We start from the raw sequence: 27,298 nt of genomic DNA on the forward strand, positions 1-27,298 counted from the left end.
GGCGGCCACCCCATTGTCCTCTACCCAAAATTTAGACCCCGAGTGCAAAGAACGTAGACCGTGAAGGAACAACAAAAGCCCACGTCGACAACACCCCGCCCTCATAACCAACAGGGCCCCGTTTCACAAAGCAGCTTAAGTGAAAACTCGGAGTATGTTAACCCTGAAATGAGGGAAACTGTGAGTTTTCCGTTTCAAAAAGGGAGGTAAGTCAAACCAGAGACAGAGGAGTAACTCCAGCCTGTTTCACAGAGAGAGGTAACTTAACCTCGGTGTCAGTTACTATGGCAACAGACTCTGTGAACATAACCTGGTCGGGACCAGGTTTTCTTCAATGAACCTCGAGTTTCTTTCTGTCTCCGCCCTCTTACGCTACACACGGTGTGATTCATTCATTGCCGTGCGTGTTTAAAGCCAGTTTGGATCACCATCACCAACAGCAGTAAAATAAACAGAAAGACAAAAAAATTTTTATTTGGTCTTCTTTATTTCCTACAAATAAGAAAAAAAAATGGTTTCTTACTTTTTAATTGTTACAATCATCAACACAATTCACCTATGACCATGCACCCACCTCTAACTTGTGTTTTAATAATTCAATTTCCAGATCCGTTTTAGTTATCTGGCGGTCCAGCAGCACCATTTCATTTTCTGTTTTTTGTACTGTTTTTAATAAATGCACTTTGTAGATTTCTTTTAGTGGTAGCTGGGAACACATAAGGATGACATTATACAGTTGCACATGAATTCCACTGAATTAACCTCTGGAATTTACTGAATATCTCACTGTGTCAATCTGTGCTGTGGAGGTTGAGGGACCCTCTTCCTGCTGCCCAGCCATGCTCTGTTAAAATGGATAAGAATCCGTTAATACTTCAGTGTAGGCTAAAAGTCACTATAATCCACAAAAGCATGTAAAGACATGTGAATGGAGAGGAAATCAGTAACATCAAGATTTTACCTCTGTAGGCCTCTCGGGCTCCCTCTCAGACACCACAGAGAAGGCAGCAGACATTGTGGTCCCATCATCTTCATCATCCTGTTTAGAGTGTTGTGTTTCACTATGCTATACTTTAAATATGGCATAATCTCTGGACTATTGGCTACTTACAGTTAAAGTGGCACATGGATCCACTAGACCAAGTACGCCTTCAGAATCTGTTGAGACAAAAGAAAAACACATGAAAGGGAAATTAACATTGAAATATAGGCCCCAAAAAAGTTTGAGGCCTAGGCCTATTACATCTTATCAAAGCTGGTGGCTCCTGTGTAATCATGTCCGAGGATGAGGTCCCTCCAGGGATCCCCTCTGCGACTGGCCTCCCGACAGTCTGACTCATGGCCTGCTCCTCTGCCTCGGTCAGACGTGGTGGGGGTGGTCCTCCGCCAGTTTTGCGGGCAGATGCCCGCTTTCTGTTGGCTGAGTAGAAGTTAGATGTTGCTTTTCATATGTCTGATTTAACTGTATACAGGTGAGGACATTTATGTGTGTGAAAACAATATTATGTTGGAGATAATGCGCACTGAAACAGCCGCTGAATGATATTTAGTGGTAAACATGATTAAAAAGAGGCACCCTGACTGTTATGCTGAGGGCTTACCTGTTTGAACAATGTTTTTATATTTCATCTTCAGCTGCTTCCACGTTCTTTTTTCGCCGGTGGGATTACATCTAAGTGACATAAATTGTAGCTATAACACCATTCTACTTGTTTGCATCTGTAGCCTAATATTATTGTGATTACATAAATGTATATAATAAATTTAAACTTACGCATTGACTCGAGCAGTAATCTTCTCCCACGCCGACTCGCGTTCTTTCGCTGCTGCAGCCGTGTTGCTTTCAAATTCGCCGTATGACCGCATTAATATATCCAGTTCCAGAGGACTGAAATATGACGATCTTTTCTTATCACTCGTTGCCATGGTGAATCGAGGGAACGGGGCTCCATTGATCAGGGCTTTTTAAAGTCGTGGTGCACGCGCTTAACTCAGAGTGAACAAACTCTGTGTTGATTGAACCAATTGAAATCACCTGTTCTGAAACCCGTAACTCAGAGTTTCCTGTCTCAGAGTAGATCAACTCAGAGTTCAGGGTTAGACTCCAGAGTTGGTTGAACCTGCTTCGTGAAACGGGGCCCAGAACACCAGGAAAACCTATCCAAGGGTCAATGTACGTCAGGTTGGAAGCGTCGAACCAGGGTGAGGTTGACACACCTTGTCTGGTCCTCAGGGCGTCCGTGGCATGAAGTGAGACCCTACGGAAGTAGCACTATGCACTAGGCGCTCCGCATCAATTGACAATACTGTTATTGGAGGAAGGAAAGAAATCAGGGCACAAACTTGTATACTAAAATGAGATGGAGATAATTGCAATATTTGTCGGAATAGTTCTGGAACAAATGGTGGAAGGAGTATCTGACCAACACTGCTCTGAGACAAAGATGGCATACGCCAAGAAGAAACATGCAAGTTGGAGATGTGGTGATCGTCAAAGAGGAGGAGGTTCCCCGAAACGAATGGAAACTGGCTGGGATTTTTCAAGTCCATAAGAGTGACAATGGACTAGTGAGGACAGTTACGGTGTTTCACGATGCTTCAATGTCCCGCAATGGCGTGTGAATGCACTCAAGAGCAATAAATGCATCGAGAACAGCAGTAAAGGAAGCGTGAACTCTTTACTGGACCAGGTCAGCTAAGTAACAAAGACCATACATCTGCAAGCTCTTCAAAGGACACGTAAAGAGTACAGCCATAGCAGAGGATGGTTTCGATCCGTCGACCTCTGGGTTATGGGCCCAGCACGCTACCACTGCGCCACTCTGCTGCTGACATCTGTACAAGTACCCAGCTTTGTGCGGCTCCTTTTGAGTGTCCTCTGTTGTCAGTGAACCTCACAAGGTCACAGTTTTTTTCCTGATCAGGGCACCGTTTTAGGTTGGGTGGATGAGTGATCGAAAGCGCCAGATTAAGGTTCCTTAAGCTCAGGAGGCACTGGTTGAAATCCCACAGCTGGCATTTTCCTGGTCAGCTCCATTATCCACGACTGGAATGATTTGGCAGCAAAAGACTGTCAGATTGTACAAGACACCTGAACACCTTGAGAAGAAGATTAAGAGAGGTTTTGTTCTAATGAGAAGGGTTTGTTTGTTGACATTGTGACATACAAAAGAAGAACTCCCCGTCGGGGAATCGAACCCCGGTCTCCGGCGAGCAGGCCTTTTTCTGCTTAACCTGGCCTTTTTGATCAAATCCACAGCTGACCGAGTTTCTCTGGGAAGACAAGAAGCGAGAGGTTCAGTCATCACTGGGAACTTTGGAAGTGTAGTCACCTTAAGTCAGGTCTGCTTTGGTGAACTTCAGAGGCATCATGACCAGTCTGCATCAAAACATTATCTGAAATCCTGTTGCAGGTTTCTGGCATTGATTCTTAATTCAGTTGCCATCCCTGATCGATGGTAATGGTAATGGTAATCATGCCCGCGTGGCAGGCGAGTCTCTTTACTTGTCTGACGTCTGTGTCGCATCCTGATTGGCTGGCAGCAAATGTCAACAAACTGCAAAGTGGCGCTGAGTGACAAAACATCACAATCACAACACACACACGGGATGCCAGGGGAGGCCGAGTACTAACAGAGCTGAGCGAGAGGGCATAAGAAAAAAATTTGTGACCTTGTGGTGGTTACCCGACAGCACCAAGGATATGATGCGCGTCTGATGCGTAATGCATGCCAGGTGATGTTCATCTAGCGAGCGGACATTCTTGTGGGGGACAAGCTCAACAGTAGGAATGTTGAGAGAACTGACGAGTCCGCTATCAATGAAGTTCTCGTCCGCCCCAGAGTCAATTAATGCTGTGGTAGGAGAAGCTTCCCCCGCCCAGGATATCGTACCTTCCACCTGAAGTCGGCCCACCAAAGCGGATGACGCAGCCGGTGTGGTTGGAGCGGGCAGTGCCAGCAGCTGGGGAATATTCCTGGTGGAGGAAGAGCGTTGGCGTGCTGGGCGAACTGGACAGCGGGAAATTGTGTGTAGGACTCCCACAGTACAGGCACAGCCACTGCTGGAGCAGGGAGGGAGGAGTGGTGCCGGAAGAGCCCCAGGAGGAGGGATTTGGAGCCGACGTGTGGGTCGGAGAGGCTCCGCCCTCTGCTGTGTGCTGCGCTCCCGCAGCCGGTTGTCGAGTCGATTGGATAGCGACAGAGAGCGGCTGGAATGACAAGGCGCTGCGGAGCGCATATCGGGCGAGTGTTAGAATAAAATGTAGATACAGGTATTATTTTGTTAGTTATCACCCTTATATCCATTTGCTTAGACAATAGAAAGTGTTTGAATGTGCTGAAGAAAGAATGTTCCCGTGACCCTAATCAGAGACCCTCAGCGACCCCCAGGTCCTGGAGGTGCTTGGATGCACCAACAGCGACTCTGCAGATGCTCATGTTAATCCTGCAAGAATGTGTTAAGATAAGAACTCATAAAACATTAAAAGTAATTGCTCTCACATACACACACTCACATAGACAAACAAATACAGCTCGTGCAACTGTCTTCTCCACCCCCCCCCCCCCCCCCCCTTAGAGTTGCACGACCATGTAGTAGGGACCCCCGAAAGAGAATAAAAGGAGAGGAGTGTGAACTGCATATTCAGAGTGGAGCGGCATGTCACTGGGTATGTGGTTTCACTCACCTCGCTGCGAGAAACTTTGAATATTGTTGTCTGTCTCTTCTGTATTTTTGTATTTAAGTGTTTTTACAAGTGTCACAGGAGTTTGAACCTGACAAATACTCACTTAGGAGAACGTTAGACTGAAGTTCTAAAGGTCCCTGGTTCAAGCCCGGTTTTCAGAACAATCCCTGTTTATTTTGTGACTTGGCAAATAGTTTGAAAAGGCTTATTGGCTGGCTGAAAGGACCTTAACTTCATTCTTCAAAAGGCCAGACATCCAGCCATCCAGACAAGGTTAGAGGAGGTTACAAGCCTATTTACAAACCATTGACTCCAAGGGCACAAGTTGAGTCCATCGAGATATCAAAGTGACCCCGAGGGTGGCTAAGGTGTTTCTTTCAAGCCGCGATTGTGATGTCTTGTTTTGTTGAAGAAAAGCCCATTATTTCTGGAACAATTTTCCCTACAAAGGAGACATCTTTGTCCATTTGGACAATTGTCAATCTGCCCCCACTTTGGACACATCGTCGTGTTTCATTGTTTGGCAACTGCTTTGTGACTTCACCAGTCCCCTTAAAAGCCCCTTCCTTCAGGTTTCCATAGTGTAATGGTTATCACATTTGCCTAACACGCAAACGGTCCCCAGGTCGAAACTGGGTGGAAAGATGGCCTTTCAAGTCCTTCTTTTACAAAAAAAAGTCAAGGTGACAAATAGGAACAAGGACATGTGCTTGATCTCTGAAGGGACTTGAACTCTTGATACTCAGAGTCTGATGCCCTACGAAGTGAGCCCCCAGGCCTTTGGTCAGAAGATTTGTTTTTGTGTATTTGGAATGAAATGTTTTCTGCATGTTGAACAATTTTCAACAGGAAAGATATCTTTCAGATGTATCAATAAAACTGCTGCCTGTCGCTGCCACACTCTTTGCATTTCACAGCTATTTTACAGTCTTTGGCTACATGTTTTGTGGTAGCGCAACAGCGAAAACAGATTGAGTTTTCTTTTAGATAAGCTTTTCTCTCATCTAACGGTTTGACCCTAAACCCACGACATTTTGATAAGGGGTGTGGCTTGGTATGTATTGGGCATTGATCTGCTGGCTCATCTGTTTTCTTTTCTTTAACACTGTTACTTGTAGGTTTTGCTGTTACCTCTGTTTTTCTCACTGAAACTGTTTTGGGATTGTTATATTGTTTTGCATATCTTTCATGTTTTGTCTGAGTTACAGCGCAGTTCGATGAGAACGCAAAACTTGGATCGTTTCGGGTTTTTGCTTGCCTGGATATAAAACTTACAAAGTAAGTGAATGGTGGAAAGGAAACCCTGTGTTCTTCTTTGTACATAGACCTGAGTGATATCCAGCGTTCTTGCAGACCGTAGGGAAGCTTCTCCACAATAGGATTTACACCCCTAGCTGTGTCAAGATAAGCTAGACCATGCAGATATCCCTCTGCCTTAGCTGCCTGAATCTCCAAAAGAATGTCCCCTAACTCTCTGAGACGCTGATTATCTTTGTTCGAGATTTTAGGGAAGTTCTCTAGTTTTGACAAAAGAGCATTCTCAATGACCTCTGGTGAGCCATAGTTATCATCTAACCTCTCCCACACCAAAGCTACTCCTGCTGTAATGTTGTGAACATGTGCGGACCTGATACGCATAGCCTGTGTGGAAGACTCGGGGCCGAGCCACCTTAACAGTAAATCAAGCTCTTCTCTAGCTGTTAAATTAAGCCCTCTAATCACATCCTGGAAAGAGGTTTTCCAGGCCCAGTAGTTTTCTGGACAGTCATCAAATTTCAAAAGTCCAGAGCTCACAAGTTCTCTTCTAACGAGATGTTTAGTAAGATCAGTCATTTGTGCTGGTTCACAAGGATAGTCTCTGAGGCTAGCTGTGTGAGACACTGGAGCAGGAGGACAATGTGAGGACCTATTTTGATTGTAATCAAACATAACCTCACCATTAACAAAGGTCGTAGGCTGGTTTGTGACGGTGCCGGGGAGCGGATACCACTGGACTGAAGATGGTGGTGCTGGTAATGATGCTCGTGGTGCTGGCGTGGATGTGGTGAGTGGCTGCTGTGGGACCGGAGCTGGCTGCTGAGCGTCGGGTGTCACATAGTGAGCCTTCACATACTCGCTGGTGTGTTGAGCGGTGTCCTCTGGAGGGATCTGTGCCAGGTCTTCGAGAGAGCTGCCTTCCACTGCTGCTGCGCCTTCATAGACTGCTGCTTCAGCTGCGGCTGCCGTGGCACTTCTCTCGATCTTTAGCACATACAGACTGGCCTCCAGTTCTGCTTTGCGTTGTGCTGCTTCAGCCTCTATTTTAGCCTTTGCTTTCATCATTTCTGCTTCTCGGGCTGCATATTTCGCCTCCACCAGGGCTGCTTCGGCACTAGCCCTTGCTTTGGTGGCTGCGGAGCTGGTTGAGGACCTGCTGGACCTTGAAGTCTTTGTTTTTGAGGCGACTGACCTGGTGTCGTAGAGCTTTTGCGGCTGGTCCGACTCGTTTTGCTGCTCCATCTTGTATCGTCTGGACACGTGCTTTAGTAACAGCAGATGGTGTTTTAGCCCGCTGTGTAACAGTCCTTTTACTATTCTGTCCTCACGATGGTGTGACGTCTACCAAGGCTAGACAGATAGCAAACAACCAAAGAAATACTCCGTGGCCATGTATGTTCTTAGAGCTTTACTTGGCTTGCAGGCAGTAATCTCTTGTAACAAGTTGTAAAACTGTAATACACAAATAAAACAGTGTATCAGCAATGTGTACAGGCTTCATCAAAAATGAAAGAAAATGCAAAGTGAAAGTATAAAAAACTCAAAATGAAAACGTTTAGCCTAGCTAACAGTCACATGTGCAAATCTAGCATAGCATTCACATTCAACTGTAGCTCAAAATGCTAGTTTACGTTTTATTAAACACTCATATTTGCAGAAACACATATAAAACTTCAAAACCTACGGACTAAGATACCCCAAGGCTGAAAACTGCAGATGAACCGTCACTGATGTGCACTGTGTGGTGGCTGTGTGCAGACTGAGTAGCTGGAACATGTTTGGGCAAAAACGAAAGCTATCTCAAGTTTGGCCACAAGGGGGCAGCGTGAGAGTGTGTGATTAACTAAGATTTGTCTTGAAAAATGCAAAAATAAATGTGATAACAGTACATTCTTAGTATTTGGGTGTTTTTTCTTTTAATTGTGGTAATTGTTTTTAATTCTGTAAAGCACTTTGTGTTGCATGTATTTGCAGGAAAAGTGCTATACAAATATTGTTGATTTGATTAGTCAAGAGAACATCAACAAAAATCAAAGGATTTCTCGCATGCGAAGCGAGCACACTACCATTTGGGCTAGATCGCTTGCTGTTGCAGCGTTGGCAGAGAACTATTTTGGTTCCTTTGCTGGAGTGTTGAAGAAAAGCCCATTATTTCTGGAACATGTAAAATGAACTACAATTTTCCCAACAAAGGAGAAATCTTTGTCAATTTGGACAATTGTCAATCTGCCTCCACTTTGGACACATTGTCTTGTTTCATTGTTCGGCAACTGCTTTGTGACTTCGGCAGTCCCTTTCCCCCCGGTTTCCACAGTGTAGTGGTTATCACATAACACGCAAAAGGTCTCCAGTTTGAAACTGGGTGGAGACATGGCCGTTCAATTACTACTTTTACAAAAAAAGCAAGGTGACAAATGGGAATAAGGATATGCAGATGGCAGAAGATGGTTTCGATCCATTGACCTCTGGGTTATGAGCCCAGCACACTTCCTCTGAGGTCCTTCAGACAAGAGCAAACAGCTTGTCCTTCGAGCCGGACTTGAACCAGCGACCTAAGGATGCAAGCTTGAACCACTACAGTCCTCCACTCTTCCAACTGAGCTATCGAAGGGCTTGTTGGTTTGGGGCGAGTGAGTACATCTGAGTGTTCCACGGCGTCTCATTGAGGTTGCGGGCTCCAACACGCTGTGGCTGAGAATGCCACTTTTGACAGAATTTTGGAGATAATCAAGTCTCAGGTAGAGATGATCGACTTTTCTGATCGAATTCAGAGGTCATGTGTTGGTCCCGAAAACGGTCTTGGCACTTTTTTCACCAATGAAAGGTATAATAACAGCCCTGTTGCATTGCCTGGGAATCGGACCCAGGTCGTGGCATGGCAGGCGAGAACTCTACCACTGATCCACCAATGCCTGCATAGGCACAGTGGAATTGTGTTGCAGGTCGAAGTCGAAGGACCATTTGGTTCCTAATTCATGTCCGTCAAAAAAATCACAACAGTGCACAGTGTCTTCTCTAAGAGTCAGAGTAAGATTCCTAGTTTACTTGTAGATTTGAGTTCAAACACATATCAGTGGTAAACGATTCAACTCAACTTGTGCGCTTGGAGTCAATGATTTGGTTTGTAACCTTCTCTAACATTGTCTGAATGGGTGGCCTTTTGAAGAATGAAATTAAGGTCCTTTCAGCCAGCCAATGAGGCTTTTCAAACTATTTGAAAAGTCGCAACAGAAACAGGGATTGTGTTCAAACCTGGGCTTGAACCATGGACCCTTTGAATGTCAGTCAAACGCTTTCCCAAGTGAGCTATTTCAGCTGTAAAGGCGGTGGTCTGCTTTTTCAGTCGGGGCGGTCAGGGTCAAACTGTGTCTGTGCCACGTGTGTTGCTGTGTTCCTGGTCCAGTGTGTTCTCATCTTGGGTTGGAATGTCCCCATGCTGGTAACGGGTGGGGAATACAGCAGGGGGGAATCCCGTACATTTGGCACCGATACAAAGGGTTGCAAATTGGGAAGAATGCAAGGGCTCCAACACAAGTGTCACACTTCTGACAGCTTCTTGCGTCTTGAAGTGGCGTCACCCCCATTCTAAAGTGTCTGAGGCTTCTGCTCCTGGGCAGTAAACCAGGGGTGCTTTTTAACATGTCTGCTGCTGAAAAGTGTACAAAGAAGACCAATCGCACCATGGGGTCTTGCATTTCTCCAGAAAACAGTCTTTGTACCTTAAGATGACCTCTGATAAAAAGTATGAAAACCAGAGTCATGGAAATACCAGTAGAGGACTACTGGACTTGGAACCAACGAGCCCCTCTTTCCTAGGCATGTAATTTAACAACTCAAGCATAGTGCCTGCAAAGCATGCAAACTTGACAATGGTGCCTTTAGTAGAAAAGGAAATCCTGTGTATCTGGCACGGACACAATAATAGTTTGCCAATGGGGAAAAAAAGTTCATAAGTGACCAAATTGGATTTCGAGTCCAACACCTTAACCGCTCGGCCACCGTGACTGCATGGAAAAGACAAATGGGGGCAGGTGGACCCCATTGTCCTGGAACACAAATTTCGACCATGAGCAACGATCAGTACACCACCACCTGTGGTCGGTTAGCTCAGTTGGTCAGAGTGTGGTGCTAATAACGCCAAGGTTCAACCCCCGTATTGACCACTCTTCTTTATGTGCTCCAGGAACAACAAAAGCTCATGGTGACAACCCACCAGAGAGTGGACCCCATCCACAGGTGGGTGATCACCCACCCACGTGTGAAACACCCTTGACAAGGCTGCAGAAAGACCAGGGAGAGGTAGAGAAAACAGCATGTCAAAACAGAGCGGCAACAAACACCTTGGTCACCAAGACTGCAAGGAGCAGATCAATGGGGGCAGTGGACCCCATTATCCTCTACCCAAAATTTAGACCACAAGTGCAGAGAATGCGGACTGTGAAGGAACAACAAAAGCCCATGTCGACAACACCCCAGCCCTCATTACCAACAGTACACCACCACAAGGAAAACAGCATGGCGGTGACAAAAGCCCAGGCCTAAAACTCCCCGGGCCCCATAACCAACAGCGCACAACCCAGTCAACTGTGAAACACCCCCATCAAGGCTGCCAACCGCCCGGGGAAAGGTAAAAAAAAATAGTACGGCCCCGAAATTGCCACCTCCAAGATCGACTGAGGTCTTATACTGCCTACATGGACAAGCCAAATATCTTCTGGACAAAAAGACTAGTGTACCCCCGTACACAAAACAAGTATCTTCCTCGCATGCTGCCAGCTGATCCTTGACATCAGCTGTCACAGACATTCAAGTCATTTGGGGAACTCATCCTGATCCAGGGTTACCACTGATTTGTAGAGTAAGTAAATAAGTCACCATACACTTACTGTTAAAGGAAGACACAGTCCAAACACTCGATTGCTGCAGGGCAAGTAGGTTCCACCAAGACTTGAACTTGGATCACTGGATTCAGAGTGCTAACCATTACACCATGGAACCTGCAAGCGCATTTTAGGGTCCTGAAGTACACACTGTCAGACTACATTAGAGTTGATAGAACTTCACTGTGCACTGCTTTCCTTTCCCGAGACGCCGAATGGTGGTCCAGAATCTCTTCGAAGCCGTCCGGAAGTCATTCTCCATGGCCTCTCCAAACTCCTCCCATGTCAGAGTTTTTGCCTCAGCGAATGCCACGGACCGCTTGGACTGTCGGTTCCTGTCAGCTGAAGTCCCATAAGCCAAAAAGGCCTAATAGAACTCATTCAGCTTGACGGCATCCCTCACCAATGGTATCCACCAATGGGTTCTAGGATAACCGCCACGACAAGCTCCGACCACCTTACGGACACAGCCACCTCGACAATGGAGGCACAGAACACCCCTGCTTCCCTCTGAACATGGTCGAAGCTCTGCACACAAGGAATACTTTTCTTTCCTACAGTTATAAATAAGCAATGTGACATGGTAGTGTACAGGACGTCTTCAGGCTGGTGCAACACACCCGAGCACCTCATGAAGAGCAGAGCTGTCCTTTCCGGGCGAAATCCATGAACTTGGAGGTGCAGTTTGCCCATTTGCAGGCAAAATTGCATTTTATTTTGGAGAGGTTGCCGAGCGAGCCAGGAGTTGAACCTGGAATCTTCTAATCTGTAGCCGGATGCTTTATCCATTGCACCACTTGCCTACACAATAAGACAAGGTGCTTGGCAGGAGAATGTAATTGGGACTGGGTTTTGATTGATATCTGTGGCTGTTTATGACGCCAAAATTGTGATTGGGACTTGGTAATTTACTCACTGACTGAGGATGCTGAGGGACTGATCCTGGACTCATTTCTGATCCCAACATCTATTCTATTATAAAACAAAGGATTCCTTGGAGAATGCAGGTATCGATCCCACTACCGTTCACATGCAAAGCGAGATCTACCATTTGAGCTAATTCCCCTGCTGTTGTACTGTAGGCAGAGAAGGTCTCATAACTATTTTGGTTCTTTTGATGGACACACTGTCAGGACCTTTCTGAGTGCAGCCAGAATACCGTCCCTGGTGGTCTAGTGGTCGGGAGTCAGTGCTCTCACTGCCGCGGCACAGGTTCCATACCTGTTCAGGGAACTGACTTTGGGCAGGTAATGACTATAGATCGGATTTGTCTTTGGCCTCGGTCGAATAGGTGGAAATATGGCCTTTCAATTCATTAGTTTACAAAAAAAAATCAAGGTGACGAATGGGAACAAGGATATGTGCCTGATCTCTGAAGGTGTGCACACGAGCATCTGTCCCCAGTTTGGACACACAATCCATATTTCCCGGATGACTGATCGGGTGCATTTGCCTTTAGCCATGAATTAATTAGCCGGCTCAGTTCATAGAGCATTAGACTTTTAATCTGAGGGTCCAAGGTTCAAGATCTGTTCAGGCGGTGAGTTGTGGGCCCCTTCCCTTAAATGTTAAACCCCAACCTCTTTGCTCTTGCTAATGTGGTCTATTTTCTTAGCCCCACAAATGTCCAAATTCACAATGGTTTTGCCTTTGAGAGCATTGTAGTACATATGACATGTATACTACATATGACATCAGAAATGATGGGTATTTCTTCAACAGAACAAGACATCTGATTCAAAACATTTACTTGACATGTTGGAGAGAAAAAAACAGCAAAGGAGTCGCAGAAACACCGACAAGGCACTGCTGGGATTTGAACCTAGGGTCTCCTGTTTACAAGACAGGAACTTTGACCAACTAATCCACAGCGTCGGTGAAGGGCTGTCGTCAGTGTTAGGTGAACCACTGCGTGAAGGAAACCACACGAGTGGCCAGGCTTTCAACAGTACTGGTGAAATCATGCCAGTCTAAGCGGACAGAACCGACGATTATTCACCTCCTTGGTCTTCGCTGTGTCGAGGATGAGGATGTTGTTTGCACGCAACGACACCACAGCGGCCACCTCCTTCCTAAAAGCCCCTTCGTGCAGGCCTGTGATGCACCCGATCAGTCATCTGGGAAATATGGATTGTGTGTCCAAACTAGGGACAGATGCTCGTGTACACACCTTCAGAGATCAAGCAGATATCCTTGTTCTCTTGTGCTCTTTGTCACCTTGATTTTTTTGTAAAAGAAGGAATTGAAAGGCCATGTTTCCACCCAGTTTGGATATAGGGACCCTTTGCGTTTGAGGCAAACGTGATAACCACTACACTGTGGAAACCTGAAAGAAGGGGCTTTTAAGGGGACTGGCGAAGTCACAAAGCAGTTACCAAACAATGAAACACGACAATGTGTCCAAATTGGGGGCAGACTGACAATTGTCCAAATTGACAAATATTTCTCCTTTGTAGGGAAAAGTTGTTTTATACCTGGCCCAATGTGTTCTCATCTTGGGTTGGAATGTCCCCATGCTGGTAACGGGTGTGGAATACAGTCCATTGATGAGGATAAGCGGTACAGAAAATGGATGGATTTCACTGGTTGAAGTTGTCAGCTACCACAAAAATGGTCATGCGCCACGAGCCTGTTCTGAATTCCCCTTTGGCCAATCGACACCACAACAATTTTCAGAATTGTAGACAGTTGTGTGATTTCCCGACGGGAAGCTCCTGTTTTGTATGTCACAATTTCATGTTGAAACTTGAGCAGGGTTACGATTGCAACAACCAGTAGGGTAAAGCAAACCCGTCTTGATTGTTACGACTGATTGTCCTCTGGTCTTCATGAGGTGCTCGGGTGTGATGCACCAGTCCTGGAAGATGGCAAAGGTGCATGGTCAAAAAGGTTTACTTAAACAAGTTATTCCTTGTGTGCACGGTCAGCTCATTGGCCTTCTCACTGTTGAGGACGAGGGAGCAGAAATCTGCTGGCATACTGTACTTGACCACAGTAGGAGGAAAAAACAGGTTGGCTTGACATTTAAGGGAACATGGACTTGAACCCTGGACCCTCAGATTAAAAGTCTGATGCTCTACCAACTGAGCTATCCAGGCCCTTGATGAAAGAGGAGAACTCACAAGGCAAAATCTGCTAGCATACTGTACTTGACCTTGCAGACATGAATAAACCGTGGTCCTGAAATTGTCACCTCCAAGATCGACTGAGGTCTTAAACTGCCCACATGGACAATCCAAATATCTTCTGGACAAAAAGAGTTCATGGTCAGACAAGACAAAGGTTGAGCCAGTCACCTGAACATTAAACTTTTGATCTGAGCGTCCGGGATTCGAGTCCCTGTTCAGGTGACCAGGTCTGAGGTCCACTTTGCAAATGCCTCATTTTTGCCCTCAAAAAAGGGCAACAGGACAATCCCTTGGTACTTTATGGAAACTACATGAGGAGCCTGGCTTTTAACTGGAACTGGAAAGACTTGTGTAGCCCCGCACACAAACCAAGTGTCTTCCTCACATGCTGCCAGCTGATCCTTGACATCAGCTGTCACAGACATTCACGTCATTTGAGGAACTCATCTTGATCCACAGTCACCACTGATTTGGAGAGTAAGTAAATAAGTCATCATACACTTACTGTTAAAGGAAGACACAGTCCAAACACTCGATTGCTGCAGGGCAAGAAGGTTCTTGGATCACTGGATTCAGAGTCCAGAGTGCTAACCATTACACTACAGAACCTACAAGTGCATTGTAGGGTCCTGAAGTACACACTGTCAGATTACATTAGAGTTGATAGAACTTCACTGGGCAATGCTTTCCTTTCCCGAGACGCCGGATGGTGGTCCAGAATCTCTTCGAAGCCGTCCGGAAGTCATTCTCCATGGCTTCCCCAACCCCCCCCCCCCCCCCCCCCTGTCAGTTGAAGTCCTATGAGCCAAAAAGATCTTCAGCTTGACGGCATCCCTTACCAATGGTATCCACCAATGGGTTCTAAGATTACCGCCACGGCAAGCACCGACCACCTTACGGCCACAGCCGCCCCGACAATGGAAGCACAGAACACCCCTGCCTCCTCTGAACATGGTCGAAGCTCTGCACAAAAGGATTACTTCTATTCCTACTGTTATAAATGAGCAATGTGACATGGTAGTGTACAGGATGTCTGCAGGCTGGTGCAACACACCCGACCACCTCATGAAGAGCAGAGCTGTCCTTTTCCGGGCAAAACCCATGAACTCGGACTCGGAGGTGCAGTTTGCCCATTTCAGCTGCTCCAAATTTGTCTGCAGGCAAAACTTTAATTTTAGACTCAGGTCAATTGGAAAGGTTGGCGAGTCCCAGGGGTTGAACCTGGAATCTTCTGATCCGTAGTCAGATGCGTTATTCATTGCACCCACTGTACTTGACCACAGTAGGAGGACAAAAGAGGTTGGTTTGACATTTAAGGGAAGGGGTCACTTGAACAGGTCTTGAACCCTGGACCCTGCGAATAAAAAGCTGATGCTCCAACTGCGCTATACAGGCCCTTGATGAATGAGGGGAACTCACAAGGCAAAAACTTCTGACATACTGTACTTGACCTTGCCATGGACAGAGATGAAGAAGCCCCGGTCCCGAAATTGCCATAGATACAGCCTGCAGTTAGCAAGTCATAATCAGAAGGAATATCGACTTTTGACTTCAATATTTATGCAACTGAACAATAAACTCCCATGCAAAATGGAGCCAAAATGGATACAATCTAGGGTTACAACAGTAACCTTCCCATACCTTTATAGAAACAAACCAAAACCAACCTCACTTGAGTTGGATTGACCAAAGGAACCATGCAAAAACGGAAACAATCGAGTTATATTACACCGATTCGAGACACATTACCACAAGTTGTTGCAATTCTCAAGGGTGTTTGAGCCACGCATCCATGTACTTTTAGACTATTCTTAAATAGTAAATAATAAATAAAATAATCCTAAAACCAAGGCAGTGCATCATGGGGCATCCGGATATGAACCAGGACCTCCTGATCTGCAGTCAAATGCTCTACCACTGAGCTACACCCCCTCAAACACACCATGCATCGTTACACGATGGGAACTATGCATATGCACTAAACCAGCACATCCTCATGGTGACTGGGAGAATTTAGCAAACAAAGATTGACTTCTTGATGGGTCAGCTAGGTCGAAAAGGTTTACTTAAACAAGTTATTCCTTGTGTGCAGGTCATCTCCTTGGCCTTCTCGGTGCTTAGGATGAGGTAGCAGAAATCTTCTTGCATACTGTACTTGAGCACAGTAGGGGGACAAAAGAGGTTAGTTTCACATTTAAGGGAAAGGGCCTACACCAGCTTAAGGCTCCTTTCTCTCAGTAGGCACTGGTTGAAATCCCACAGCTGGCATTTTACTGGTCAGGTCCATTATCCACAACTGGAATGATTTGGCAGCAAAGGACTGTCAGATTGTACAACTCAGCTGAACACTTCAAGAAAATGATTAAAAGACGTCTTGTTCGAGGGGGGTTTGTTTTCCCGGACTGGTTGTTGCAACCGCAACCCTGCTCAAGGTTCAACGTGACATACAAAAGAACAACTACCCGTTGGGGAATCAAAACCCGGTCTTCCACGTGACAAGCGGAGATACTGTCCATTATACTAACGAGGACTGCTTCTGAGCATTTGTGGTGTCAATTGGCCAAAGCGGAATTCAGAACAGGCCCTGGTATCCCACAACGGGGCGAGGTGCAGTTCCTCCTCTTTGTTGTCATCATAAGGGTCTTCTGAATCCCTCTTGGTCTGTCCTGTCACCTCGGACCTGTTTGCCTTGGAAGACCCGACCAGAGGCATATAGCCCCAGAAAACATAGCCCCTCGAATCACCCGGGCACTCAAACCCCTCCACCACGATTCACGATTCACTGTGTTTCAGTGATTCCTGTGCGAGGTTTAAAAAACAGCTGTGAAAGAAACACCTGAGCTACCTTTGGGGTCACCTTGGTATCTCGGTGGACTCAACTTGTGCCCTTGCAGTCGATGGTTTGGCTTTTAATTTCCTCTGGCATTGGCTGGATGTAAAGTTAAATTTCTTTCAGCAAAGGCTCAAAATCGGGATTGAACCAGGGACCTTTAGATCGTCAGTCTTACGCTCTCCCAACTGAGCTATTTCAGCTGCAAAGGTGGTTCTCTGCTTTTTCCAGTGCAGGCAATTTCACCTAGATCTCTATTGTAACAGGCATCCTTACACCATGACTGAAAAGGATTTCATGGATTCCCTGACATGTTTTTGGTCTGAGGATTTGCCATGGACATTGAACCTCTTGTATCAGAGGTTCGACCAACAGTTGTACCCTTCTCTCCAGCACCCTGGAATAGACTTTCCCAGGGAGGCTGAGGAGTGTGTTGCTTTGTCCGGCTCCTTGTACGTTGACAACCCCAAACCCCAATGGATTTCTAGTCCATCGCCTTAACCACTCGGCCACAACAACTTGCAAAGAACCTCACCGATTATAGCGTTGCTTTTCAGTTGAAATGCAAGGGAAACTGCCAATTCAGTCAGCAACCATGAAGATCCAGGCAATTTCACCTGGATCTCCATTGTCACAGACGTCTTGACACCACAAGTGCCCCCAAAACTGCACGTTGTCAGCAGAATTTGAACCGGTTAGTTTGAACCTGTGTTAGCTTTATTTAGGAAGACCCATTGTGGCCCTTCGGGCTCACAACTACTTAGTGGGATTTCGGATGATCCATCGTGGTCACAGGCGTCCTGACACCATGACTGCCCCAAAAGACCAGTGGTTAAATTGCAAGGACAACTGCTTGCCAATTTAGTGATATTCAGGATGACCCACTGTGGTCCTTCCAGCTCACGACTTAGTGGGATTTAGGATGGTCCATCGTGGTCCTTCTGGCTGACCTATTTGTTCAGGTGTCTTGACACCACGAGTGCCCCCAAAACTGTACGTTGTCGGCAGGATTTGATGTGCCAGGAAACCCCAATGGATTTCTAATCCATCGCCTTAACCACTCGGCCACAACAAATTGTCACAAACGCAGAACCTCACAGATTATGCTGTTGTATATCAGTCGAAATGCAATGGAAAATGTTTGCCAATTTTATGAGCAACCATGAGACTTGTCAACTCGTGAGTGGTATTGCAGCTCACGGTTTTGGGGGATCTCACATGAATTCCCATGAATCCCCTGACACGATTTTGGTCTGATGACTTCCCATGGATTGCCACCATCAGTGATGTCTTGACACCAAGAGTGCCTCCAAAACTGTACGTTGTCGGCAGGATTTGATGCGCGGGAAAACCCCAATGGAGGCAATTTTCATGGATTCCCTGACATGTTTTTTTCCTTCAACCTCACAAGGTCACAGTTTTTTCCTGATCAGGGCACCGTTTTAGGTTGTGTGGATGATTGGTCTTAAGCGCCAGATTAAGACTCTTTTCTCTCAGAAGGCACTGCTTGAAATCCCTCAGCTGGCATTTTCCTGGTCATGTCCATTGTCCTCGACCTTTAGATCTTCAGTCTAACGCTCTCCCAACTGAGCTATTTCAGCTGCGAAGGTGGTTCTCTGCTTTTTCCAGTGCAGGCAATTTCACCTAGATCTCTATTGTAACAGGCGTCCTTACACCATGACTGAAAAGGATTTCATGGATTCCCTGACATGTTTTTGGTCTGAGGATTTGCCATGGATCGCCACCGTCAGTGAAGTCTTGGCACCATGAGTGCCCCCAAAACTGTACGTTGTCGGCAGGATTTGATGCGCGGGGAAACCCCAATGGATTTCTAGTCCATCGCCTTAACCACTCGGCCACAACAACTTGCAAAGAACTTCGCCGATTATACCGTTGTTTTTCAGTTGAAATGCAAGGGAAACTGCCAATTCAGTCAGCAACCATGAAGATCCAGGCAATTTCACCTGGATCTCCATTGTCACAGACGTCCTGACACCACAAGTGCCCCCAAAACTGCACGTTGTCGGCAGAATTGGGGGCACTCTCTCATGAATTCCCATGAATCCTGTGACACGATTTTGGTCTGATGACTTCCCATGGATCGCCACCATCAGTGATGTCTTGACACCAAGAGTGCCCCCAAAACTGTACGTTGTCGGCAGGATTTGATGCGCGAGGAAACCCCAGTGGATTAGTTCATCGCCTTAACCACTCGGCCACAACAACTTGTCACAGAGCTGGTCTAGTGTTCCGCGCCCAGGACGAAAACCACATTGGACCTCTTGTAGCAGAGGTTCGACCAACAGTTGTACCCTTCTCTCCAGCACCCTGGAATAGACTTTCCCAGGGAGGCTGAGGAGTGTGTTGCTTTTTCCGGCTCCTTTTGAGTGTCCTCCGTTGTCAGCAAACCTCACAAGGTCACAGTTTTTTCCTGATCAGGGCACCGTTTTAGGTTGTGTGGATGATTGGTCTCAAGCGCCAGATCTTTTCTCTCAGAAGGCACTGCTTGAAATCCCACAGCTGGCATTTTCCTGGTCATGTCCATTATCCTCGACTGGAATGATGTGGCAGCAAAGGACTGTCAGATTGTACAACACGGCTGACCCCTTCATAAGAAGTCAGTGCTCAAGAGAGTCAGAGTTCATGTGAGAAGGTCCTTTCAGCAAAGGCCTTCAAACTATTTGCCAAGTCAGGACGTAAAGAGGGACTGTGCTGAAACCCGGGATTGAACCAGGGACCTTTAGATCTTCAGTCTAACGCTCTTCCAACTGAGCTATTTCAGCTGCGAAGGTGGTCGCACTGCTTTTTCCAGTGCAGGCAATTTCACCTAGATCTCTATTGTAACAGGCGTCCTTACACCATGACTGAAAAGGATTTCATGGATCCGCTGACATGTTTTTGGTCTGAGGATTTGCCATGGATCGCCACCGTCAGTGAAGTCTTGGCACCACGAGTGCCCCAAAACTGTACGCTGCCGGCAGGATTTGAACCTGCGCGGGGAAACCCCAATGGATTTCTAGTCCACCGCCTTAACCACTCGGCCACAACAACTTGCAAAGAACTTTGCCGATTATACCGTTGTTTTTCAGTTGAAATGCAAGGGAAACTGCCAATTCAGTCAGCAACCATGAAGATCCAGGCAATTTCACCTGGATCTCCATTATCACAGACGTCCCGACACCACAAGTGCCCCCAAAACTGCACGTTGTCGGCAGAATTGGGGGCACTCTCACATGAATTCCTATGAATCCTGTGACACGATTTTGGTCTGATGACTTCCCATGGATCGCCACCATCAGTGATGTCTTGACACCAAGAGTGCCCCCAAAACTGTACGTTGTCGGCAGGATTTGATGCGCGAGGAAACCCCAATGGATTAGTTCATCGCCTTAACCACTCGGCCACAACAACTTGTCACAGAGCTGGTCTAGTGTTCCGCGACCAGGACGAAAACCACATTGGACCTCTTGTAGCAGAGGTTCGACCAACAGTTGTACCATTCTCTCCAGCACCCTGGAATAGACTTTCCCAGGGAGGCTGAGGAGTGTGTTGCTTTTTCCGGCTCCTTTTGAGTGTCCTCCGTTGTCAGCAAACCTCACAAGGTCACAGTTTTTTCCTGATCAGGGCACCGTTTTAGGTTGTGTGGATGATTGGTCTCAAGCGCCAGATCTTTTCTCTCAGAAGGCACTGCTTGAAATCCCACAGCTGGCATTTTCCTGGTCATGTCCATTATCCTCGACTGGAATGATGTGGCAGCAAAGGACTGTCAGATTGTACAGTTAAAATACAAGTTAAACTTTCAAGTTTGATTTAGACAACTTAAAGTTTGAGCGCAAGTTGGAAGTGCCTCACTTTGTACTTTGCTTTTGTTGGATCAACACCAGCTGCATTTGTTGGGTGAATTGATTTGTGGTGTGTTTGCCTGAAGAAGGCCCATAGTGGCCGAAACGTCGCAAGGACACACCCACCAAGCCTGTTAAGGTCTTCTTTTGTTTAAGAACTTTACTTGTTTGTTTGTTTACTTGTTTGTTTGTGTGTTTGTTTACTTGTTTATTTTTACATTCTTTAAAATAAAAAAAATAAAAAAAATAAAAAAATCATCTAAAAACCAAGAAAAAAAATCACAAAACATAAAAAATAATAAAAAAATATATACAAATTCATACCCAGTGTACCAACATGGACCCAAGGGAGGGGGGTTGGACACTAGTACAGTACGGGAGGCGTCGTGCCCGTGCCCGCAGGAGGGACACACGACCGCAAAGGGCCATCTCCCAGTCCCGACAGGGGGGAGGTCCTAACTGGAGGGGGGCCAGAGCATTCTCTACTGCCCCCCCGAATAGAGGGGGCAGGGGGGCTCAGCCCTACATGCCTAACCCTAACCCTAACCCTAGCCCTAGCCCTAGCCCTAACCCTAACCCTAACCCTAACCCTAAACCCTAGCCCTAGCCCTAGCCCTAACCCTAACCCTAGCACATCACACTAAATGTGTTCCATAAGTGCCAAAACCCTAACCCTAACCCTAACCCTTCCCTAACCCTAACCCTAACCCTAACCTAACCCTTCTTTTCTGAGCGAGTGGAGTGCTTTTTTGGACGTGGCACACATGTGCCTATATGGAGAAGATTTTTTTACCACAAAGCCTATAGGTTGCTTGAAATACATTATCACAGCGAGTGAAACACTTTTTCTCAGTTTTGCTCTAACTCTTCAGCAGTGCTTCTCAGCCCCATGAAACTGTTGCAGAAAGAACGGGATGCAAAGCTGCGCCAGGCACATTTGGAATTAGGCTCCTGGCACCTTCCACTGGCTCACAATGACCTGCCTATCATCCTTTGCTCACAATGTGTTTGAGAGTAAATAAAGTGCATTTTCGAACAATGGTTGTGTGTGCCAAGCAATAAAGCACATCACACTAAATGTGTTCCATAAGTGCCAAAACGCTCTTCTCTGAGCGAGTGGAGTGCTTTTTTGGACGTGGCACACATTGTGCCTATATGGAGAATAATTTGTACCACAAATCCTTTAGGTTGCTTGAAATACATTATCACAGCGAGTGAAACACTTTTTCTCATTTTCACTCTAACTCAACAGCAGTGCTTCTCAGCCCCATGAAACTGTTGCAGATAGAACGGGATGCGAAGTTGCGGCAGGCACACATGGACTGAGCCTCCTGGCACCATTCGCTGGCTCACAATGAACCGCCGTATCATCCTTTGCTCACAATGTGTTTGAGAGTGAATAAAGTGCATTTTCGAACAATGGTTGTGTGTGCCAAGCAATAAAGCACATCACACTAAATGTGTTCCATAAGTGCCAAAAACCTAACCCTAACCCTAAACCCTAACCCTAACCCTAGCCCTAGCCCTAGCCCTAGCCCTAACCCTAACCCTAGCCCTAGCCCTAGCCCTAGCCCTAACCCTAGCCCTAGCCCTTGCCCTAACCCTAGCCCTAACCCTAACCTTAACCCTAACCCTAACCCTAACCCTAACCCTAACCCTAACCCTAACCCTAACCCTAGCCCTAACCCTAGCCCTAACCCTAACCCATACCTTTAGAGGCATAGTTAAATCCCAACTGTTACGATTTGACCGTATTTGTACACAGGAGGAAGATTTTTGGGAAGCAGTAAGGATTCTATTTAAGACATTAAGACAACGGGGGTATAGAAGGCCAATGCTGCAACATTGTCTGAAGACTTTCAGGGACAGGACAAGAAAGGATGATACAAGAGGCATCCCGATAATTACCTATTTTTCCACGGCAAGTAGGGTAATCACCTCAATAATAAAGAAAAACTACAAAGAGAAAATTGGGAACATGGATGCCTGGTCAAAATGTACCCCCATCAGAGCCTACAGAAAACACAAAAGCCTCAGAGATATGTTGGTCAACGCAAGACTAAAGCCATTCCGGAGAGAGAGCAAGGAACCCACACCGGAATATTTTTGTAAATTGAAATTCATAACTAATAGCACGAACAACAGAGTATTTAAAATCAAACAAAATTTCACTTTGGGTACATCCAATTGTGTATATGTATTATTTTGCGCGAGATGTAAAAAACAATATGTCGGCGAGACCAAAAATTCTATCAGAACCAGAATGTGGCAACACAGATATAATATTAAAAACAAAAAAACAATGGATAAGCCATTGGTTCGCCATTTTGGACGACATGGGTTAAGGGAAATCCGAGTTGCGGAATTGCAAAGTAAGTTGGGATGGGAAGACAGGGATAGAAAAAGGGCAGAAAGGAATTGGATTCAGAATCTGGGGACTAAAATGCCGGGGGGACTAAACAAAGCTTAAAAGGAAGAAAGGGTGGGAAGGTGGATGAACGGGAGGAGGAATGTGGGCCCTAGCCCCAACCCCAACCCTAACCCTAACCCTAACCCTAGCCCTTAACCCTAGCCCTAACCCTACCCCCAACCCTAACCCTACCCCCAACCCTAACCCTAGCCCTAGCCCTAGCCTCAACCCTACCCCGAGCCCTAACCCTAACCCCAATCCTAACCCTAACCTTAACCCCAATAAATAAATAAACATATAAATATATAAATAAATTAATTAATATCTAAAAACATATAAATATATAAATACATGAAGGGGTATACAACAATACATAAGGTTCGATTCATGGGGAAAGGGAAGGAAGGAAAAGAGGATGGATGAGTTAAAATGCAAGTTAAACTTTCAAGTTTGATTTAGACAACTTAAAGTTTGAGCGCAAGTTGGAAGTGCCTCACTTTGTACTTTGCTTTTGTTGGATCAACACCAGCTGCATTAGTTGGGTGAATTGATTTGTGGTGTGTTTGCCTGAAGAAGGCCCATAGCGGCCGAAACGTCGCAAGGACACACCCACCAAGCCTGTTAAGGTCTTCTTTTGTTTAAGAACTTTACTTGTTTGTTTACTTGTTTGTTTGTGTGTTTGTTTACTTGTTTATTTTTACATTCTTTAAAATTAAAAAAATAAAAAAAACATCTAAAAACCAAGAAAAAAATCACAAAACATAAAAAATAATAAAAAAATATATACAAATTCATACCCAGTTTACCAACATGGACCCAAGGGAGGGGGGTTGGACACTAGTACAGCACAGGAGGCGTCGTGCCCGTGCCCGCAGGAGGGACACACGACCGCAAAGGGCCATCTCCCAGTCCCGACAGGGGGGAGGTCCCAACTGGAGGGGGGCCAGAGCATTCTCTACTGCCCCCCCGAATAGAGGGGGCAGGGGGGCTCAGCCCTACACGCCTAACCCTTACCCTAACCCTAACCCTAACCCTAGCCCTAGCCCTAGCCCTAGCCCAGGGGTCGGCAACCTTTACTATGAAAAGAGCCATTTCACCCACTTGCCCACTAAAGAAAAATAGCCTGGAGCCGCAAAACGTTGTATGTTTAAAACAACATTGGAGGGAAAAAAAAAAGACGAGTTGGAGTACTCTTGCTAGTACTGGAGATAAACTTTTGTTTTTAAATGAGCTCTAATTTATTTTTTAGAATCGTCAAATAACTCATGAATAATAATTAATAACTCAAATAACTCAAAGTATTACTCATTTCCCTTCATGTTAACCTGTCAGAGAGAACTGGATTGCATCCTGTCTGCTCATTCAGTCACCAGTCAGAACTCAGTCAGGATGCATTCATGGTCTCACACAAAGTTGGATTTTTGTAAACTCATAACAAAGACGTGCATTTTCACCACACGGGTGCTAAAAAATATTCAAGCATTGCAAAGGGAGCCGCAACAAAGAGGCTGGAGAGCCACATGCGGCTCTGGAGCCGCGGGTTGCTGACCCCTGCCCTAGCCCTAACCCTAGCCCTATTCCTAGCCCTAGCCCTAGCCCTAGCCCTAACCCTTACCCTAACCCTAGCCCTAGCCCTAACCCTAGCCCTAACCCTAACCCTAGCCCTAACCCTAACCGCAAAGGGCCATCTCCCAGTCCCGACAGGGAGGAGGTCCCAACTGGAGGGGGGCCAGAGCATTCTCTACTGCCCCCCCCCCCCGAATAGAGGGGGCAGGGGGGCTCAGCCCTACACGCCTAACCCTAACCCTAGCCCTAGCCTTAGCCCTAGCCCTAGCCCTAAGCCTAGCCCTAGCCCTAGCCCTAGCCCTAACTCTAGCCCTAACCCTAGCCCTAGCCCTAGCCCTAACCCTAACCCTAACCCTAGCCCTAGCCCTAACCCTAACTAGCCCTAACCCTAACTAGCCCTAACCCTAGCCCTAACCCTAGCCCTAACCCTAACCCTAGCCCTAACCCTAACACTTACCCTAGCCCTAACCCTAACCCTCTACCCTAACCCTAACCCAGCCCCAGCCCCAACCCTAAACCTTAGCCCCAGCCCCAACCCTAAACCCTAGCCCTAACCCTAGCCCTAACCCTAGCCCTAAGCCTAGCCCTAACCCTAGCCCTAACCCTCGCCCCTAACCCCTAACCCCTAACCAACCCAACTCCCAGCCCCAGCCCTAGCCCTAACCCCCCCCCAGCCCTAGCCCTCTAGCCCTAACCCTCTAGCCCTAAGCCCTAGCCCTAACCCCTAGCCCTAGCCCTAACCCCAGCCCTAAGCCCTAAGCCCTAAGCCCTAAGCCCTAAGCCCTAGCCCTTAGCCCTTAGCCCTAACCCTAGCCCTTAGCCATAGCCCTTAGCCCTAACCCTAGCCCTAACCCTAGCCCTAACCCTAGCCCTAGCCCTAACCCTCGCCCCTAACCCCTAACAAACCCAACTCCCAGCCCCAGCCCTAGCCCTAACCCCCCCTTAGCCCTTAGCCCTTAGCCCTAACCCTAGCCCTTAGCCATAGCCCTTAGCCCTAACCCTTAGCCCTAACCCTTAGCCCTAACCCTTAGCCCTAACCCTTAGCCCTAGCCTGACGTAACCCTAAAGCTAACCCTGTAGCCCTAACCCTAGCCCTAGCCTTAAACCTAACCCTCTAGCACTAACCCTCTAGCCCTAACCCTGTAAGGTTAACCATATTGGTAGGCTAACCCTAACCCTATGCCTCCATCTGGTGGCCACTTTAACTTACTGCTCCTCTACTTAGGAAATTACGCCATCTAGTGGTCACTTAAAATTACTGCAACTTAACTTGGGAATTTCTGCTATCTAGTGGTCACCTAAAATTACTGCAACTTTGCCGGGGAAATTCCCCCATTTAGTGGTCACTTAAAATTACTGCAACTTAACCTGGGAATTTCCGCTATCTGGTGGTCACTTAAAATTACTGCAACTTAACCTGGGAATTTCCGCCATCTAGTGGTCTCTTAAAATCACTGCGACTTTGCCTGGGAAATTCCGCCATCTAGCGGTCACTTAAAATTACTGCACCTTTACTTGTGAATTTGGCCGGCTAACATTGTACTGTAACAGCCAGAGCAACCTTTACAGCCAAAGCATTAGTCATGGCACTCGTGTATGAATTGCATATCTTTTATCATCTATTCATTTATCCTGTGTTATTGTGCTACATGTATGAAGGCCATCATGTCATTTACTTGAACAAGTCTTCCTACCTGTGAAGAACGCCGACACCATGTTGTTGATGGTCTGCCAACACGATTACATGAGTCCTTCCCCGGGGGCCGACAGACTGCTGATGGACGCAAAAGGTTGAAGCTCCAGAAAATGCCGTCTTGTGCGTGCAATAGGTGAAACTGTCCACTGGAGAACCTATGGCATCAGATGACGCTCCCATTTGGAGCTCATGTTGAGATGGATGCAGAGGGATCCCACGGGCTGTTAAGCGACAAGCGGCTTTTCATCTGTAACAGAAGTTGTAAGATTAGCTGCTATTCCTTTGCTGTAATGAAATACTCAGTTTTATAAAATTCATTCCTGCATTGAATACTTATAATAATAATAATAATAATAATAATAATAATAATAATACATTTTATTTGTATAGCGCTTTTGAAAATACTCAAAGACACTTTACAGAAGAATGGAGTTGAATAAAGTATACAGAATAGAAGACACACCAAAATACAACATTCATTGGTTAATACACAGTTAAAACATGAGTAAAAGCGGGGCGGGGAACAGCAGTCAGATATAAAAAAGTTAGACATTAAAAACTGATTTAAAGAGGTGGGTTTTGAGTTGTTTTTTGAAGGTGGGAAGGTCAGGGCAAGCACGGAGTGAATGGGGCAAAGAGTTCCAGAGGGTGGGGGCAGCGATGGAGAAGGCTCTGTCTCCCCGGGTTCGGAGCTTGGTTATTGTAATGATGCGGTCTACAGAAGTAAGTTTTTTAGGCGCCATGAAAAAATATGATTAATTAATTATGAGTGTGCTTTCTCTTCCGTTGTCACAATGATGCTCAAAGATAAAATCAGCGGCTTACACTCACCTAACAGATGCCTCGCCTCTGACGGCAACAAGTTCCGACACAAACTTAACACGCCATGCACGCGACATAACCACGACATCAAGGGATTTTCACGTCAAACGAAATATTTCCAAATAAACCACTTTTAGCTTCGGTTGTCATTGACTATGACGAGGGTAGCGAAACATACTT

At 46.4% G+C, this 27,298-nt stretch overlaps 1 long non-coding RNA gene and 2 other non-coding genes across 3 annotated transcripts; all 3 read right to left on the bottom strand.

Annotated features, from left to right (window-relative positions):
- Nucleotides 1-229: 229 nt before the first annotated feature.
- Nucleotides 230-2,177, bottom strand: LOC131129747 (uncharacterized). The gene is made up of 6 exons (XR_009129881.1): nucleotides 1,775-2,177; nucleotides 1,602-1,672; nucleotides 1,112-1,420; nucleotides 962-1,039; nucleotides 788-844; nucleotides 230-706 (listed from the first exon to the last, which is right to left on the bottom strand). It is a non-coding gene; the product is annotated as an uncharacterized LOC131129747 (long non-coding RNA).
- A 6,291-nt stretch (nucleotides 2,178-8,468) lies between these two features.
- Nucleotides 8,469-8,555, bottom strand: trnay-gua (transfer RNA tyrosine (anticodon GUA)). The gene is given in 2 exon segments: nucleotides 8,469-8,504; nucleotides 8,519-8,555. It is a non-coding gene; the product is annotated as a tRNA-Tyr (tRNA).
- Nucleotides 8,556-19,492: 10,937 nt separating this feature from the next.
- On the bottom strand, nucleotides 19,493-19,565 carry trnaf-gaa (transfer RNA phenylalanine (anticodon GAA)). The gene has a single exon. It is a non-coding gene; the product is annotated as a tRNA-Phe (tRNA).
- Between the last annotated feature and the right edge of the window lie 7,733 nt (nucleotides 19,566-27,298).

This window comes from Doryrhamphus excisus, chromosome 5 (genome assembly GCF_030265055.1).
Source record: "Doryrhamphus excisus isolate RoL2022-K1 chromosome 5, RoL_Dexc_1.0, whole genome shotgun sequence".
NCBI classification, from domain to species: Eukaryota; Metazoa; Chordata; class Actinopteri; order Syngnathiformes; family Syngnathidae; genus Doryrhamphus; species Doryrhamphus excisus.